At 44.0% G+C, this 19,658-nt stretch overlaps 1 long non-coding RNA gene across 1 annotated transcript; it reads left to right on the plus strand.

Annotated features, from left to right (window-relative positions):
* The first annotated feature begins 589 nt into the window (after nt 1-589).
* On the plus strand, nt 590-9,290 carry LOC311528930. Its single transcript, XR_014713726.1, has 5 exons — nt 590-1,068; nt 3,231-3,278; nt 6,394-6,475; nt 7,886-7,982; nt 8,791-9,290. It is a non-coding gene; the product is annotated as an uncharacterized lncRNA (long non-coding RNA).
* Nucleotides 9,291-19,658: the final 10,368 nt, after the last annotated feature.

A 19,658-nucleotide genomic window follows, 5' to 3' on the forward strand; every position in this document is an offset into this window, starting at 1 on the left:
CTGTATTTGATTCAGGCAACTTACTCCTTCATGCTGCCTGGGAGTCAGGGCCAGGGTGCATGGTCATTGACAGCACATGAGAGAATCTCCCTGTGTTCAGTTCTGGCGCTCAGACCTGGCATAGCCCACACCAGCTCAGAGCTGCACTTGCAAGGAAAATTATTTTCAGCTCTCTGCAGCATAGCTAATGCAAATGGACTGTGGGGAAATTAAGCTGCAAAGCTCTAGCCAGTGAGAGCATGCACGCTGCAGTTTTTCAGATACTTATAACTTGGCCAAATTTGAAGGGGAGCAGCAAAAAGCACATCCCTGACAAATGCTAACCTCCCCCAGGCCACGTTTCAAGTCCCTGGTTCAAGGCATTGGTCCTCCCTCAGCAGAGAGTCCTGGAATTGATGACTTCTCAAGGTCCCTATCAGCCCTACATTTCTGAGGGTGCTAGAGCTTTTCAAAGAGAAGGTCACCAGAAGGGCCAAATTAATTAATGTACTTTTTGCTTGTTTAATTCAAAATAAATAGGACCCTATCAAATTCATGGTCCATTTTGGTCAATTTCATGGTCATAGGATTTTTAAAATGGTCAGTGTCACTTTCAGATGTTTACATCTGAAATTTCACAGTGTTGTAACCATGGGGGTCCAGACCCAAAAGGAGGTGGTGGGAGGGGGGTGGTCACAAGGCTTTTGTAGGGGAGTCTTGGGATTCCCACCCTTACTTCTGTGCTGCGGCTGACAGGGGCGCTGCCTTTAGACAGGGCAGCCAGAGAGCAGGGTCACAGGGTATGGGTGGTGGGTTACCATATGCCTGGGTTTTTTAGGCAGCCTCCTGGCCAGGTTTGAAGCTGCAGCCTTTCTGCCTTGGGGCGGGGAGGGGGGCTGACATCCTTTTCAAAAAAACTGAGCTTGCTTGTTCCAAGGCGGAGGACTTTTCATGCAATTGCTCATTCCAACCACCAGGTGTCACTGTGGCATCAAGCACTAGATTAAGGAAGCTGAGAGAGAGCACATGCCTCTACTGGAGCCCAGGCAGTGACAGGGAAGAAAGACAGAACTTGACTCCTGTGGAGAGGTATGAGAAACATCTGGTCTATAAGGGGAATAATCACTTACTATTGCTACCAATTACTTCATTAGCTTGAACCCTCAAGCTTTGTGCTGCCGATCTATAGGTCCCAAATCTGGTGCCACATAATAGAATTCCTAGTTTTTCAGTTTGCTTTTTTAAAAATTTAGGAGGATACATACAGAAAAATTAAAAGAACATTTAGCCTGCAAAGTCAAGCCCTCAAAAGGCCTGTGCAACCTTAATTTACCCCCCTTTGTGCATATGTATTATGATGCGGTCTTTAATTACATGATCATATCTATTTTCTTCCACAAGACCTCTGCCTCATCCAGTGCATCAGTGTGCTGTGCCCTGGGGATGAATGATATGTGTAGATAGTGAGGCAGTTATCTGTAGTACATCATTTGTTTTGGAAAGTGCAAGGTATGTAGTAAATGAAACAGGACAGTGTAGGAAGAGACAGGATGGACTGCTGAATGCTGCCCTTGAGAATTGGATTCTGTCCTTGGCATAGACTTCTTATGTGATGCTGGGCAAGTCACTTAAACCAAACTTTTCACACATGGTCACTGGGTGAGAGTTTCTGCTTTTTCTGGGCTCCTGACTGGAGGCACCAGGGGCCCAGATTTACGTAAGTGCTGAGCACTCTCAATACATGTGAAGTCAGTGGTAGCTGTGCTTTGGATATATAAAGTGCAATAAAATGTGAACTACTTTAGAAATTAGTCCCACAGAAGGCCCTGTAATTTAGTGGACACTTTTGACAGTTTGGGCCTTAATCTCTCTGTGCCTCAGTCCCTCAACTGTAAAATGGAAACAATACCACCACCCCTCATAGAGGTATTAGCGAAACACTCAGATACTGCAAGGAGAACACCACAGAAAAAGCCTCTGAGGAAATTAGTAATTTTATATTAAGTGCAATCTTTGCATGGTGTGTAGTAAATAAGGACTAAAGACACACGTTAAATAAGGATAAAAAGAAATATCAAATAGCTGGTCATTCATCAAGCAGTGTCCTCCTGTGCACTGAATGAGGCTGAGGCCTTGTAGAAACAATAGCATATTGCATTTGCACATGTGGTAGGAATTAAGGTTGCCTGGACAATCTTGACACTGGTACTTCCCAACATTTGAATGCATGACTTTGCAAACTTAATATTAAAAAAAAATATAATTCCAATATAATGTTCACACTCCCTGCCTGATGCATAAGTGCACAGAAGGAACTGCCTGTACACACAGCTAGCAGTAGGTTATAGAGAGGCCAGGCTCTCAAAAAGAGAGCTTCCCCAAAGAGTATACCCAAAACAACTTTCAGGTCTAGTCTACACTCAAAAAAGTTTGCCTAAGTGGTTGTACCAGCAATCCCCCTAGTGGAGAGACAGCTTCTACTGGCAAAAATGTGTTTTTGCTGTCTGTGACACAGGGGTTCCTTCTGCCTCAGGCCTGACAAGCTTACTACACCTAATAAACCCCTGTCATGGTATTTATAAAGGGTAGCATGTGGTATCTCTACTGAGAGCTTGTAATTTATCAGTACTCACTGTGAGATGTGTGTAAGGGTAATATTTAAGGAATAACACAACTGTATTAAAATATGTCCTTATGGTTTTGGAGTGAAAGTGAGTCGCCAGGGAATCATATGTCTTGATGGTGATGGTCCATTCAAGCAGGAAGGAGTTGTCACTCCTTACTAGTTAGCCAATTACATAATATATTGCTCAATTGTCCAGAGCTGCACCAACTCAGAAAAGTCAATGCAAACCATCAAACACCAACAATAAACGTCAAAACCACGGGGCAGTGAAAAGGAATAATATAACAGTGAAGGGATCACCCTGTCTGTGGAGAGTCACAAAAAACTGATTTAGTATATCACAGGGTAGAGTTTCACTCCGGATCCATTCATTGAGGAAGTACCTTGATGAGCAGGACTGCTTCATGAAAGACTGGGTCCTAGCTCCTTGGGGCTAGCAACCTCTGCAAAAGACTGAATGTTGGGGGTGGGAATCTACTGTATTAGCTAGGAAATGTAACTATTAATAAGTGTAGGCTCTAGTTTGTGCTTTGTGAATTTGTTGTATATGTAACCATTTGTTTTAACCCCTCCAACTTGCCTGGATTTGACTCTCTGTTCTTAGATCAATTTTCTTTTGTTCTAGGACAATTTATTGCACAGGCTGGATGTAATACAGGAATGGAGGGCTAAGGTAAAATGGGCAAACTGGGATACACTCTTCCTTTGGGAATGGAGGACTGGAATTTCTGTGGGTATCCAGAGGTCAGGCTGGATACAACAGGGGGACAGCAGGAAGGGACTTGGGGGCTGGGGTGCACCTATTGTCAACCCACAGAGCAAAGGCAGGACTGACTTAGCCCAGAGGAGAGTGCTTGGGGGGCTGCCAGACTGGTGGTGTTAGGGAGCTAACACCCAGCTGGCACAGAAAGATTCCCTCATGCTGGATGCAGGTGGCAACAAGATGGTTCACAGCCATGGGTGACCTGAGTAGCATCACACCGGTTTAGCTTATATGATTTCCCCAAACTACATAAACTGTACTGGCAAAAGCCCACTTTCTGCTATAACTGCATCTCCACTGGAGCTTTCGCTAGTATAGAAATGTTATAAAAAAACCTCACACCCCTAATCAATACTCTTATACCAGCAAAAGTTTCTAGCACAGACCTTGCCTCGGTTCCCTAGTCATCTTTCTCCATACAACTCCCTTCCTCCTCCCCAGTTACCTCACACGCAGGCTAGGTTGAGCTCCTTCGTCACCAGATCATCTTCTTTTTGATGCTACTGCCACCACCTAGGTCAGAGTTTGCTTCTTTCTTCTTCTGGGGCTCATATTCCCTGCTCTGGGCTCCTCATTAGACGAGAGGAGGAAGACCTGAGAGCAGAGTAGCAATCTGATTGGCTGGTAGGGTTGATCCATTGGCCCTTTCCATCCTGTCAGCCCATTGATAGCGACCTGGGGAAGAGGGGACGTGAGAAAAGAGCAAAAAGCTGATGGGCTCATGCTTCATAGCTTTCTCAGGAGCAGCACTTGCCCGCCTAAACTCTGCAGGTGGAATCCTACAGATGAATATGCCTGTAGGCCATGCTCCATTTACATATGGGCGTTCCCAGCCCTGTGGTTATAGGAGTCCTCAAAACAAGCTCACAGGACAGGGATTCTAAATACACATTGCTTGAAAATAGTACATTTGGCCCTTTGATGGGCTTGATTCTCTACTACTTTGTGTCTTGTGTGGTCATTTACACGTCTGTAAAGTGAACACAAAGCAATCCTAAATCAGAATGGTAGCATTTGGACTGACTTTGCACAGGACTAAATGACAACACAAGGACAAAGGCAGAGGAGAATTCAGCTAGAATACCAATTGAAATTTATTAAATATTTTTGGATGTTTTTCTACATTTTCAAATATATTGATTTCAGTTACAACACAGAATACAAAGTGCACCGTGCTCCCTTTATATTATTTTTATTACAAATATGTGTACTGTAAAAATGATAAAAGAAATCATATTTTTCAATTCACCTCATACAAGTACAGTAGTCCAACCTCTTTATCTTGAAAGTGCAACTTATAAATGTAGATTTTTGTTGTTATATAACTACAGTCAAAAACAAAACAATGTAAAACTTTAGAGCCTACAAGTCCACTCAGTCCTACTTCATGTTCAGCCAATTTCTAAGACAAACAAGTTTGTTTACATTTATGGCAGATAATGGTGCCCGCTTCTTATTTACAATGTCACCTGAAAGTGAGAACAGGTGTGCGCATGGCACTTTTGTAGCTGGTGTTGCAAGGTATTTACATGCCAGATATGCTAAATATTTATTTGACCCTTCATTCTTCGGGTACCATTCCAGAGGACATGCTTCCATGCTGATGACGCTCGTTAAAAAAAATGTGTTAATAAAATTTTGACTGAACTCCTTGGGGGAGAATTGTATGTCTTCTGCTCTGTTTTACTCGCATTCTGCCATGTATTTCATATTATGAGCAGTCTCAGGTGATGACCAGCATGTTGTTCGTATTAAGAACACTTTCACTGCAGATTTAACAAAACGCAAAGAAGGTACCAATGTGAAATTTCTAAAAATAGCTACAGCACTCGACCCAAGATTTAAGAATCTGAGGTGCCTTCCAAAATCTGAGAGGGATGAGGCGTTGTGGAGCGTGCTTTCAGAAGTCTTAAAAGAACAACACTCTGATGTGGAAACTACAGAACCCACACCACCAAAAACGAAAATCAACCTTCTGTTGGTGGCATCTGATTCCAATAATGAAAGTGAACATGCGTCGGTCTGGACTGCTTTGGATTGTTATCGAGCAGAACCCATCATCAGCATGGGCGCATGTCGTCTGGAATGGTGGTTGAAGATGAAGGGGCATATAAATCTTTAGCACATCTGGCACGTAAATATCTTGCGACACCAGCTACAAAAGTGAACGTTATTTTTTGTACATAATTCTACATTTGTTAAGTTCAACATTCAGGATAAAGAGATTGCACTACAGAACTTGTATGAGGTGAATTGAAAAATACTGTTTCTTTTGTTTTTTACAGCACAAGTATTTGTAATCAAAAATAAATATAAAGTAAGCACTGTATACTTTGTATTCTGTGTTGTAATTGAAATCAATATATTTTAAAATGTAGACAACATCCAAAAATATTTAAAGAAATTGTATTCTATTATTGTTTAACAGTGCGATTAATCACACAATTATTTTCATTGTGCGATTAATCGTGATTTTTTTAATTGCTTGACAGCTCTACTTACTATACAATTATGGTTATAGTTTTAAAGACCATTGAAACAAGCATCTTGCTCTGTCTTTGGTCTCTCCCTGCTGTTGGCACAAATATCAGTGTAAAACAAAGTGAAGTTTAATCAAAAGAATTAAAACTCTATTTTGGATCCAGAACATGTAAAGCATTTTGTTTTAAAAACCAAACTACTGCTGAAGCTACACAAAAGTCTAGTCAATGTCATAACTGTGTCATAACAATGCCCAACATATGGGGTGTGGGGGGGAAATAAATGTGGGGAAATAGTTTTACTTTGTGTAATGACACATCCACTCCCAGTCTTTATTCAAGCCTAAGTTAATTGTATCCAGTTTGCAAATTAATTCCAATTCAGCTGTCTCTCGTTGGAGTTTGTTTTTGAAGTTTTTTTGCTGAAGAATTGCCACTTTTAGGTCTGTAATTGAGCGACCAAAGAGATTGATGTGTTCTCCGACTGGTTTTTGAATGTTATCATTCTTGACATCTGATTTGTATCCATTTATTCTTTTATGTAGAGACTGTCCGGTTTGGCCGATGTACATGGCAGAGGGGCATTGCTGGCAGATGATGGCATATATCACATTGGTAGATGTGCAGGTGAATGAGCCTCTGATAGTGTGGCTGATGTGATTAGGCCCTATGATGGTGTCGCCTGAATAAATGTGTGGAAACAGTTGGCAACGGGCTTTGTTGCAAGGATAGGTTCCTGGGTTAGTGGTTTTGTTGTGTGGGGCGTGGTTGCTGATGAGTATTTGCTTCAGGCTGGGGGGCTGTCTGTAAGCAAGGACTGGCCTGTCTCCCAAGAGCTGTGAGAGTGATGGGTTCGTCCTTCAGGATAGGTTGTAGATCTTGGGAGACAGCCAGTCCTTTTGGATGTTTTCTACATTTTCAAATGTGACACCCCTATGACTGATTAGTTGGTTGCTACATCCATGGCTATTAAGCTTCTCCATTCCTGATCCCAGATCCCAGTGCACAGACACATTCGTCTGTGATTGGGGTACAGAGCTGGGTTTTTGTTCTCCCCCACTTCAATCAGAAAGTTAGGGTAAGCAGGGTGAAGGTGCTATTGCTGGCACCCTGCTGACCTGCCGACCCTTGATTCTCAAGGGACCTTCCTTTGAATATATAGACCAAGTTCTCTTAACATGTCTTTTAAAAAAGTTTGATTGCTAAGTGATCACTGAATTTCATCTCAGTGAGCCTATTGTTTTATCAACATTCTATCCCAGTTCTTTCCTTCCTCAGGATGAGACACTGTTTTGTCTTGTTCCCATGCAGGCAAAACAGATGTTCTCTGTTTCACAAGCTGCCATAAGACCAGGGCAGCTTCTATGACTAACATAACAGATGGAATAAAGAACGCTTGTGTCTGATCGGGCTAGCCATCTTAGGCCTTGTCTAATCTACAGAGTTTTGTCAACAAAGTCAGCGTTCATCGACAAAAGAATGGGGTGTACACACTACAGTGCTCCTCCCACTGAAAAAGTTCTCCTGCTTTGGCGACAAAATAAAACCACCTTGATGAGAGGCTTAGAGCTTTTTGCGGCAAAGTTAGATCGACAGACTGTCAATGTAGACACTGTGCATGTTATGTCACTGTAAATAGCCTCCAGGAGGTGCCCCACAATGCCCATCCTGACCTCTCTAGTCAGTGTGGACAGCTCACATCGCATCCTCCCAGCTGACATGGCAGCTCCATGCAGTGAATGCTCTCTGCTTGGAGCATACCACAGTTACTGGATCTGCTGGATATGTGGGGAGAGGAGACTGTGCAGTCCCAGCTCTGCTCCAGTTGTAGGAACTTCCATGGTCAGATTTCTCGTGGCATGTTGGATAAGGGCTACGAATGGGACACACATCAGTGCCGTGTAAAGATAGGGAGCTGAGGCTGGCGTACCAGAAGGCAAGGGTATCAAACTGTCACTCTGGTGCTGCACCAAAGACCTGCCACTTCTATAAGGAGCTGGATGCCATCCTTGATGGTACCTCTCCCTCTACCGACAGGACACCTATGGATACTTCTTGGGGACTGGAGACAGCGGCCAGCGGAGTCAACCCTGAAGACAAGGTGGTGGATGAGGAAGTGGAGTTGGAGGATGAGGTGAGTCAGGCGACAGGGTCGTCAGTACCATGGCAAGGCAGGACCTCTTCTTGATGCCAGAGGGTTCGAGCCAGTCCCAGCACTCCATCTCTGGTGTGCATGATGCAGGAGAGGGGAGCTCTAGTAAGTGCTCATTTTGAGTTGATACTGCTGGGTTACATGAGGTAGAGCTGTCCTTTGCTAGAAGTGGGTTAAGGGATAGAAATGTACAAAACTAGCTGTGTTTGCATCTGCTTCACATTCCTCTGTGCAGCTACGCAGTGGGGGCCCTGTGGAACAGTGTGTTATACACACATATTTCACGGGAATCCTCCAGAGATTTCTCTAGGAAACTTTCCTGGAGGCACTCCAATCCTCTGCCAAAGGTTCCTTAGCAGAACTGCTTTGTTCCTTCCCCCGTTGTAGGAAACTTTCCTGCGCCAATCAGCAATCACTTGTGCAGGGACCAAAGGGCACACAGGTGAGCAACATAGGGACCCGGTCTGAAGCTGCACCCATTCAGAAGATGCATTTTGGAATCCTTGCTTACCCTCAGGAGTGAGATATCGGCTTCAATGACCCCCAACTTGTGGGAATTTACACTATTGCCCCATGTCACTTGCAGTGATCCTCTTGAAAAACCACCAAGATCCTTTTCCCCATCTCGCGCCCCCACCCCACCAAGCTGACTTCAGCATGTTTAGGGCATTTGCCGAGCTGTGTTCTTGCCAAGGGACAGTGAGAAAGAGGTGTATTTTACTATTATGATTCGATGCTGTGAGTGCACTCACAATCATGCTTCTCTCTATTGTTTCTTGTGCTTTTTCAGATGTGGCCTCAGAGGAACCCCCTACACCTCCACCAGAGCACCTCCACCAGATAAGGAAGTGACTGAAGAGGAGCAAGGCAGACACATTTCAGGATATGCTCCAATCCTCTGAGCCGCAAAAGAAGAACGCAGGATGTGGAGAGAGACAGTTAATGAAAATTTAAAAATAGAGAGGCATGAGAGGAAGAAAGGCCAGGAGAGAATTTCATTAGGTCAGGAGCAGATGATAAAAGTGATGGAGGAGCAAATGGAGATGCCGAAGTCCCTAACTGCGCTGCAGGCAGAACACATGTGTTCGCCCCTTCCTCACAGCCCATACAGAACTGCTTTGCATGCCCTCCCCAAACTTCTCCCACACATTCCTTGCATCTTCCCAGCCTGTCGCAGTATCCAGTTCACTCCATCCCTTTGAACAGCTTCACAAATGTTAGCTGGAGTTACACACAGCTATGAGAGCCTCCATCGGGAGAGTGCCCTTCTCACTGTTATGTCCCTTTCAACAACGCATTTTCTGTGAGTTGTTTATTGCTATTTAATAAACAAATGATCTCTGAAAGATAATCTTTATTTGTCTCCTGCACACGGTGGTTGCTGCTGGAATTAATACACAGTGGCAACTGGTGCATTTACAGACTACAAATCACAATGAGAAAGCAATCATCAAAATTTTCATGCAACATGGCAAGTTAACAAAGCATGGCAGAATGCTTTATAGTAATATACACATTACTGGAGCTCACTGTCAAAATGATGCCTCAAAGCCTCCCTAATTCGAATAGTCCCCCATTGTGCCCCTCTAATAGCCCTAGTATCTGGCTGCTCAAAATCAGCTGCCAGGCCATCCACCTCCACATTCCACCTCTGGGGAAACTTTTTACCTTTAGCCTCACAAATATTATGCAGCACAAAGCAGGCTGCTATGACCATGGGACTATTTTTCTCATTTAGGTCTAACCTGCCATAAAGATAGCACCAGCAAGCTTTTAATCTGCCAAATGCACATTCAGTGGTCATCCTGCACCTACCCAGCCTATTGCTGAAATGCTCCTTGCTGCTCTCCAGGTTTCCTGTGTAAGGCTTCATGAGCCATGGGAATAAGGAGTAAACTGGGTCTCCCACAATCACTATGGGCATTTCAACATCCCCAATTGGAATCTTCTGTTCTGGAAAGAAAGTTCCTGCTTGCAGATTTCTGTACAGGCCAGTGTTCCTGAAGATGCGTGCGTCATGCTCCTTCCCTGACCACAAAACGTTGATAGCAGTGAAATGATAGCAGTGATCCATAAGCACCTGTGATACCATAGAGAAGTACCCCTTTGTATTGATGTACTCCACTGCAAGATAGTCCAAGGCCAAAACTGGGATATGCATTCCATCTATCACAACTCTGCAGTTAGAGAATCCCATTGCCGCAAAGCCATCTATTATTTCATGCACATTTCCAAGAGTCACAGTCCTTTGTAGCATGACGCGATTAATGGCCCTGCACACCTGCATGAACACAACGCCCATGATAGTCTTCCTGACTCCATACTGATTCGTGACTGACCAAGTAGCAGTCTAGAGTTGCCAGCTTCCATACAGTGATTGCCACGCACTTCTCCACTGAGAAGGCAGCACTCATTTTGGTGTCCTTGCACTGCAGTGTTCGGGCAAGGGCTGCACCCAGTCCTAGGAAGATGGTTTTGTGCATCTGAAAGTTCTGCAGCCCCTGCTCATCGTCCCAGACCTGCATAACAATGTAATCCCACCACTCAGTGCTTGCTTCCCAAGCTCAATAGCAATGGTCCACTGTGTGCAGCTGATCCATGAATGCCAAAAGTAATTTGATGTTGGTTCTTTCCATAGCACACAGCAGGACAGGCACCATGGATTCCTGTTCAGATCTGGAGCTCATGATATACTGCATTATCAGTGTGTTGTGTTCATAACACTGACCCTGAAAGTTAATGATTCTACCTGTTCTGGCACTAGAGTGTGCCAAGATATTGAAACGGCTAGTGGCAACCGCTGTATTGTAAGGCCTGCGAATGTCGCCATGAAATGTCAGTGAAAAGAAAGAAGCAACCCATTGCCTTCATTTCCTGAAGTCTAGTAGAAGCAGAACAGTGGTATGTAGATTCTAGGTGGGGAAAATCTTTTGGGCGGGGGGATGTGCCAACATGTTTATCTTTACTCCATGTGTACAGAATTCACTAGTGAGAGCCTTGGTTGGCCCTTTTTACACTAAAATGCTTAGATGAACTTCTGAAAAAAAAATATAGACCTTAGAAAACTGCACTGTATATACAAAATATTGCACGGGCAAAGAAGGGTGCTAACAGCAGTAATTATCCTTCCAGAGGGAGGACAGGACTCTAAGGTGTATCCACACTGCAATAAAACAAACACCTGTGGCACTGAGACTGAGAGCCTGAGTCAATTGACCTGGCTGCGAGGCTAAAAATTGCATTGTAGACATTCAGGTTCAGACTGGAGCCTGGCATCTGAGATGCCCTGGTCTCAGAAGCACAGGCTTCAGTTGGAGCCCAAGTGTCTACACTGCAATTTTTAGTCCTGCAGTCTGAGCCCCTGTGATCTTGAGTCTCTCACAGACTCTGAGACTCGGTGCCACAGGTTTCTTATTGCAGTGTAGATGTAACCTAGTCCAAGTGTCTATATCAGTGATACTCAGACCTCAGCGGTTCAGGAGCCAAATTAGCCATCAACATTACCCAAAAGAGCCACAGTAGTGTGAATTCATTATTTCATTTAGTATAGTACTATTCATATTTAAACAGCAGGACAGGAGAAATATTTCGTTTATATCTATATTATTTTCACAGCAAAATGACTGACCAAGCATGATTATTTTATCAACCTCAATTGGTTTATAACACAGTAAAAGCATCCTGATTGGTTAATAATTAAATCAGTGTTTTAATATCATGTGCTGCCAAGAGCGGCAGTAGACACATCACAAGCCTCAGTTTGAGTATCACTGGTCTATAGAATGAGACAGAATATTCCCAAATCCATCATCCAATCACAACCTATAATGGCAGTTCAAAAGACAGCCAATATCAACATATGCCTCTTCAGGCCTTGCAGAAGAAGCTAGGGACAGAGTAACAAATCCACAGACCGTTCTGCCCTTTGTTGGAAAGCACATAACCAGAGTACAAGGTCTGCTCCTGATGCAACACCAGAGTAATACCGCAGTCTCTGTTAGCAAAGTTGCAACTGAAGGTCCACAAAAGACACCAATATAAATAAAAGAAGTGTGATACCGCAGGAGTTACAAGCCTTATGCAACTTCAACGAGATAAACGGAGGCATGCGGTTGCCCTCATTTCCTGATGCCAGCAGTATGTGTGTCTATGACAACATGTTTAGCCTTACTGCCTAGGTATGGAGTTCACTACTGAAACAGAGCCCAAACCCTTTGTTGATGCTAACAGATATGCTTATAACCGCCTTTTCAGAAGAATAAGAGAACTTCGAGAAGGTAGTCCAAGTGTCTGTTGACTCAGACAGAATACCCCAAATCCAGCACCTGATCACAGCAGATAATGGCAGTTCAAGAGATGGACAGCAGCAACTTGTGATTCATGAGGCCTTTCAAAAGAAGCTGGGAATAAATAACAGAACTGTTTGAGGATCTGATATTATTTAGCAAAAATGTTATTATGCTAGGAGGTCTGATGCAACCACAACAGAGCAACAGCATAGTCTTTGCAAGCTAAGTTTTTCTTGAAAGCTTATAAAGGACTCTGGTGCATGACACTGTCATCTCACCCCAAATAATAAAAACAAGTGCACAGGAGAGAGATCAGATATGGGGAAGATGTGCTCAGTCTGAGTGATCTAAACAAAGTAAGAATACAAACAATAAAAAATAAACATAAAAAATATAATAAAACTGGTCAGACTTTCCAGCAAACAAAATACATCAGGAGTAATTAAAAGTCTCCAGAACATGAGCAAATACATAAGAAAATTTATGCTCAGCCTTGTACAAGTTACATAGCCACTCAGAGAGCAAATGCCTCTCTCTGTTCTGGAAATATCATAGATGGAAGGGACCTCAGGAGATCATCTAGTCCAACCCCCTTCTCAAAGCAGGACCAATCCCGAGTTTTTGCCCCAGATCCCTAAATGGCTCCCTCAAGGATTAAACTCACAACCCTGGGTTTAGCAGGCTAATGCTCAAACCACTAAGCTGTCCCCTCCCCCCAATGTAGGCTGCCAAGGCCCAGAAGATGATGGTGGCAGATGGCTCAGCGAAAGCTTTTGTGCAGTTTCAACAAGAAAGAGACTGGAAACCTATTTCCTTCATTTTCTAGGGCCTCGCAGAAGCAGAATCATGATATTTGGATATTGGAGGAGAGGGAGCACTCAGGCAAGTCCTCATGTTTGCCTTTTCTGGTTGAGTATGGAATTCACTATCTAATCACCACAGGAGCTATGCTTGGCCTTTCTTTAAACAGACCCCTTGGATGAGCTTCCAACCTTCTTTTTTTGCTGAGACATCTCCAATTTACCAACAAAAATAGTACGTGTGTCAAAAATGATGCTGGCAAAAGGAATGTCTCTTTCTGGAGTACCAGTTGACAACAGGAGGGACAGGAGGTTGAGGTACATTTTGAGAGTTACAAGATCAACAACAGTTAACAATTCCACAAATTGTGAGCCTGGGTGGTATTGAAAATTCACATGGAACATTGATGCAGAAACACGTGTCATGACAAAACCTTTTAATTAACGTGGGAATTAGTGTCAACCCATAACCAAGAATAATGGAAAATTTCAACATATGCCAATTACTGCAGCTTTAACCAACAGAAATATTGATATCGACCAATTTTCCTGAGGTCCTGCAGTTTGAAGGTTCTTCTGAAATGAGAATGGTGTAACAGACTTCTTATCTGCAAATACTGAAACAGCCAAATTAGAGGAAACAACTCAAACTATACTTCATCAGTAAAATTCCATCAACGGTTCTCAGTTGTCTGCTACAGCCGTTACTGTTTTCATTAGACTGTTCTTACAGAACTGAACAAATGACAACACTGAGAAAAAGTGTAATGAGGATGCGGCAAGTTTAATATACAGACCATAACATTGCATAAGAGAAAAGAGGGTTTCCAGGAAGTGATGTAATAAGTGCTATATTTTGAAACCAGAAGAATTTTAAAGCTTCATTGACTCCTTTTTAAATTATGTGGCAAAACATCCTTGTGCTCTGCAGAAGAGAAATAGACAGAAATTTAAACTGAAACTGGACTATTTTTAGCTAATATTTTAAGAATGGGATATTATTATCAGTAGGCTCAATACAGGAGTAGCTAGGTGAAATTTAATAGCCTGTGATATACCAAAGGACAGACTAGATGATTTAATGGCCCCTTTCTGGCCTTAAATTCTATGAAATATAATTTTATTACAGTGGCCCTAGAGACTCTAATTGAAGTTCTAACCCAGTGAGCTAGGTATGGTACAAACAGCCCCCCCTGGCCCCCCCCCCCAAAAAAAAAGCCTAAGGGAAGGGGAAACAGAGGCACAGAAAGGTGAAGTGACTTCACACGGGACATTGGCAGAGCTGGGATTTGTATCTAAATCCTCTAATTCCTAGTGCTGAGCCCCATCAAGTAGGCCATGCTGTGCTGAGAATTCTGCCTGCATTGTATGAGTGCTTCCTAACGTACAATCCAAATATCATGGGCATGATGGTATGGAATATGTTGTTGTCTCATTTAATTTCTTAATGTTTGTGCTTTGTTGTTTGATATCCTGGAGTTTTTAAAATTTAAACTGTGCTTGACAAATAGGGAGCAAGGGTATTATGAGAAATAAACAATTGTTCTACAAATTCAGGATTATACACAAACTGAGTGTAATGTGATAATGTGCATTATCATCCAGTCTGTAGAAGATGTATGGATATGATTTCATTAAAAGATCCATTGTCTGGAAAAAAGTTCAGTATAAAGTTCACTTAAATTTAGACTCCAGCCTACAATGGCTGTTTCTTCTTTATGGCATTTAAGTGCAAGTGTTTCAAGGGTGCAAACACTCAGCAGGGAGGGAAATTTGTGAGGGTAGTACAAGGCGACTGAACTTCAAGTGAAGGGATGGAATCCAGCAAGAGAAAATGTAGGTCAAAGAACAGAGAAACATTTTTAAAAGTGAGGCCTATTGGAGCAAGGAATAATCCCCAAGGGGAGTCCCCGTGCTGGTCATTAAAACTCAGACTGGACAAAAATTGTTAGAAATGCACTGAAGGGAGGAATCTAGCCCTGGTCCCGCCAAAGGAATACATTAGGCGACCTAATAAATCCTTTGTTTTTCTACAGCTCTATGAGGAAAAGCTGTTTTCAAGCAAGGTGGGATTTTTCCTTTGGGTTCCTGAATTAAACTGGTGGGGATGAGGAGAGCTAAAAACATCTCCCCAGTAGCTCTCCAGCTGAGGGTATTTTGTGGGGAGGTGGGAAGAAGTAATACTCTCTTACAGGTACACAACAGCTTTTACCCAAAGGATCTCAAAACACTCTACAAACTGCACCGGAAGAATCCCTTTACTTATCCCCATCTGAGGTGACAAGGCATTAGCCAGGAATGTTAATCCCCAGAGCCTGCTGCATCACAGGAGGAGAGAGGATGTTCTGGCCAGTGGCACCAGAACAAATCCCTGCCCTACAGAGAGCATCATCATAAGATCCTTAGTACCTGACCACCCCCCCATTCGTTACTGCCTCATCTGGCAGATCAGGATCTCCCAAAAGGGATGGGGAATTGGAGTGTTTCTGAGGGAAAGAGCAGGGTGGGGAAAGTGACCTCCAGTGGCTACAACTTCAGATGGAGGATAGGCAGCATGGCCCCAAGAAACACACATTCCCAGGGTGAAGGAAGAGTCTCTGGGAGGATTCTAACAAGGCAGCATCGAAGCCAGCGCTGGGTTGGTATGATTGCCAAAGCCAAGTTATTAAAATCAGCCCAGTATGCAGAATCATGAGGTCTAGGCTCCACATTCCCCTCCCAAAAACCTCTTAGGTGTCCCAGCTTCCCTGGGAAGCTCCCACCTTTGTGTACCCGCTGCAGGGCTCCCAAGTAGTGGCACGGACTTCCCTTTTTTATGGACAGGCAGTTAATTAGGGTGGTGCCCACCCAGGAGATGGGGAGTTAATCACATCACGTAACTCGCAGTACACGATTCGCACCAGCAATAGGCAGATGGAACATCTGTTCTGTTTTCACTTGGCATCATATGAACGCATGGCAGCAGCGAGTTGTGAATTGAGAGCATAGTATTCTCCCATGGTCCTTTGCTTCACCTCTGAAGCATCCTGCCATTGTTTTCAGTGTGAATTGTGGGAAGTCAGGTGGGTTTAAATTTTTTTTTAAAAATCCATGATTCCACTGTCTCAGTCCCGTACATCTTTTCTGGGTTGGCGTGCCCCATTTTCACATTGCTGTTGGTCAGCATGGACCCAACAATGTTCCGTGCTGCTATGATACGTGCAAACATGCACAGACTGCTTGGGCTGTATTAGAGCACTCAGAGCCGGAGGAATTTGGCACTGGACTTCATCTATCCCACCACTGAACAGATGATGCGGGAGGAAAATATTCAGCAGCAGCAGCTCCTCCCACAGTAGGAGGATATCTGCAGTGGTGGCAGCAGGAGGACTGTTTCCTTGATCACCTACATAGCATTCAGAACCATTTCTGGGCCTGGGAAACCAGCATGGATTGGTGTGAGAGGATCATTCTGCAGAGCTAGGATGACCAGAACTAGCAAGAGAACTTCACGATGCGGGGGAGGGGCGGCACCTTTTTTGAGATCTGTGCAGACCTGACCCCAGAGTTTCAGTGACAGCGTGTCCACATGCAGTGCCCTGTATACATAGAGAAACAGGTTGCCATTGCCATCTGGAACCTAGCCACCCAGAAAGGCTACCTGTCTGTAGCCAGCCAATTTGGTGTGGGGAGATCAACTGTGGGGGCCAGTCTCCTGCAGGTCTGTTATGCCATTGTGCTGTCTAACCTGGTTGTGATGCTGGGTAATGCTCAGTCACATGATAGAGAGTGTCCTTAGACAACCATGGAGCAAAAAGGTGGGGAGAGAGCCACAGCAAGGTCCCTGCAGCAGGAGAGAACCATAGACATGAATTTACATCACATACTTTTAAATGAAGTTTTCTTCATCAAGACAGTTGCATAAGAACAGGATCAAAGTGACTTAGGTTCCTCCCCTCTGTTCCTGGCTACTTAGAGCTGGAGAGACATTAACAGGGAGTCCCCAAAGGGAAGGATGGCTTTAAGAGTCTGATCCTGTTAACAGTGGGATTAATAGGCACAAGATTAATTTGCCAAGTTCAGCAGAAGCTATGCATAATATGGCGTACCAGGTTCTACTCCATTTGCATTAGTGATTATTTTCTATAACCTTAACCCCAATTTCTTTCCTGCTGTAACTGTCACTGTCTGTGAAAGATGCCTATCCGTGCGCATCCTGACGGCTGGTACTGCTTTGCTGGGATCTGATTCTTCTGTGGAATGGGTAGACTTCAGTTTGTACTATGTAGAGTATGAATTCTATTTTGAATTAACAAACAAAAAAGTACATGTGATATTAAAGGTTGAATATATTAAAAATGCAATTTCTGCTTCAACTGCCTTTTTGTTCCTTAGTCATCTCATTTTATAGAGCGCGAGGTCCCCTGTCACTCAGCAGAAGCAGCTGAAATCAGTAACAAGCAATAGTCCTTTTTATTCAAGTGTGATTTTTTTAAGCCAGATTTCTAAATGTTTTTTATAAATATTTATTTTATAAGTCTTTTTCAGTGATAAGAGTGACTGCTAAATAGGTTAGCCCTTGGAATCTGTGGTGGGGCGGCTGCCCCATACAGGCAAAAGAAGGGTTAAAGCAACCTTGGAGAGGCTGTGCAGAACCCAGCCAATTAGAAGAGGGCTTACTGAGCCAGCCAATCAGGGCCAGGCTGGCACATATAAGAACGGCTGCTGAGTAGAACAGAGGCAGTCTGGCTGTCCTGTAGGAGGGTTGAGAGAGAGACAGCACCACGGACAAAGCAGTATTGGGCAGGGTCAAGGGAGCACCAGCCTGACAGTGGCCCTGATAAAAGGATGGAGAAGGTGCTGGGGCTGTGGGGAAGTGGCCCAGGGAAACAGATGGTGGAGTAGGAGGAGGGGCAGTACATGGCTGCTAACTATAGGGTCCCTGGGCCAGGTCCTGGAGTAGCAGGTGGGCCTGGGTCTCCCCCACTTTACTCCTCACTTGCCACTGAGGGGAGTGGCTAGACCAGAGGCTGCAGTTTGCCACTGAGGCAAGTGGCTGGACTGAGGACTGTTGGGTCCCCTGGAAGTGGGGAGAGAACCAAGTGGGGCACAGCCAGAGGGCTGTGTCCAGAAGAGGATGCTGTGGTCCGGGGAGTGATGTGGGTCCTAGAGGTGGAGGCAAAAGTGATGACAGGCAAGACACCACTAGATGAGGGTGCTCTGGTGAAATGAGAGCTAATTCCCAGGATGCCCAACAGGAGGCTTCGCAGTGTTTAGTCCTGCCCTGTTACATGTGGTGGAGAATGTGGGCACCCCAATACAAGGTGAAGCTAGAAGACTGTGGGGACTATTACCTGACAGAGACAGTGGAGATGGAGAAATGGAGTCAGACTACTTGAGAGTCTGTGTGGCCCGGCTAGCCAAGCAGCAGATGTATATGCTTAAGCAGCTGCGAGACGCTACAGAGAGCGAGTAGAGAAGCAAGGTCCCACATGCGGGAGGCCATAAGCCTAAACAGGGCAATGTTATGCCTGTGGGCAGAAGGGCCACTTTAAAAGGGAGTTCCGCTACTGGAAAGGGGGACAGTGGAGGAGAGAATACCCCTACTGGGATGGGGAACAGAGACCCCACCCAGCAGATGGGAAGAAGATAGAGCCCACGAGAGTCCCCACTGTGAAGTGAACAGGGAGGAAGATCCTCTTCAGAAGATCATCCTAGGGAAAAGAAGTAATTTAAATTAGCTTATGATGTAGCAGGTTATCAAGGAGTCAAGTACTCCAAAAGGGTTTAACGTAAAAATCAAAAACTCACTTGAATTGAACAGCGAGACTATAAAAACAAAATGCAAAACCAAACCAAACCATCCTCTTTTTTTTTCTTTCTGTGCTGTAGCAAAATTCATTTAGAAAATATTTTGTAAGAATGTTAAAAAAAAAAGGGCGGGGGTGGTATTATCAAAAGGTAAAATGAATAACTTAACCTTGCTAGGACATTCATTCAGCCACATTTATTCTGGCTGTCCACATGGCATGTACTTTCCAGTGCTCCAAAGCCTTCTGAATTGTTTTCCAAAGTGGACTGTAATTTCAATGGGCTAAATTTGCTGATATTTTAACTCCTGTCCAATTGCCTCTGAAGCCTGTTTAAATTCAAATGTTTCCCTGATAGAATCAGTGGGATAAAAATATAGTGATCCTGTTTCTCCACAAAAACAACAAGAAGTCCTTGTGGCACCTTAGAGACTAACAAATTTATTTGGGCATAAGCTTTCGTGTCAACTGTTTGAAATGGGCCACCCTCATTACCACTACAAAAGTGATTTTTTTCCTCCCTTGGTATTCTACTGTTAATTGAATTGTCTCGTTAGACTGACCCCCCCACCTGGTAAGGCAACTCCCATCTTTCCATGTACTACGTATAAATGTACCTGCTACTGTATTTTCCACTCCATGCATCTGATGAAGTGAGTTCTAGCCCACGAAAGCTTATGCCCAAATACATTTGTTAGTCTCTAAGGTGCCACAAGGACTCCTCGTTTTTGCTGATACAGACTAACACGGCTACCACTCTGAAACCTGTTTCTCCACAGT

This window comes from Lepidochelys olivacea (assembly GCF_965140295.1).
Source record: "Lepidochelys olivacea isolate rLepOli2 genome assembly, chromosome: 1".
In the NCBI taxonomy this organism is placed as follows: domain Eukaryota; kingdom Metazoa; phylum Chordata; order Testudines; family Cheloniidae; genus Lepidochelys; species Lepidochelys olivacea.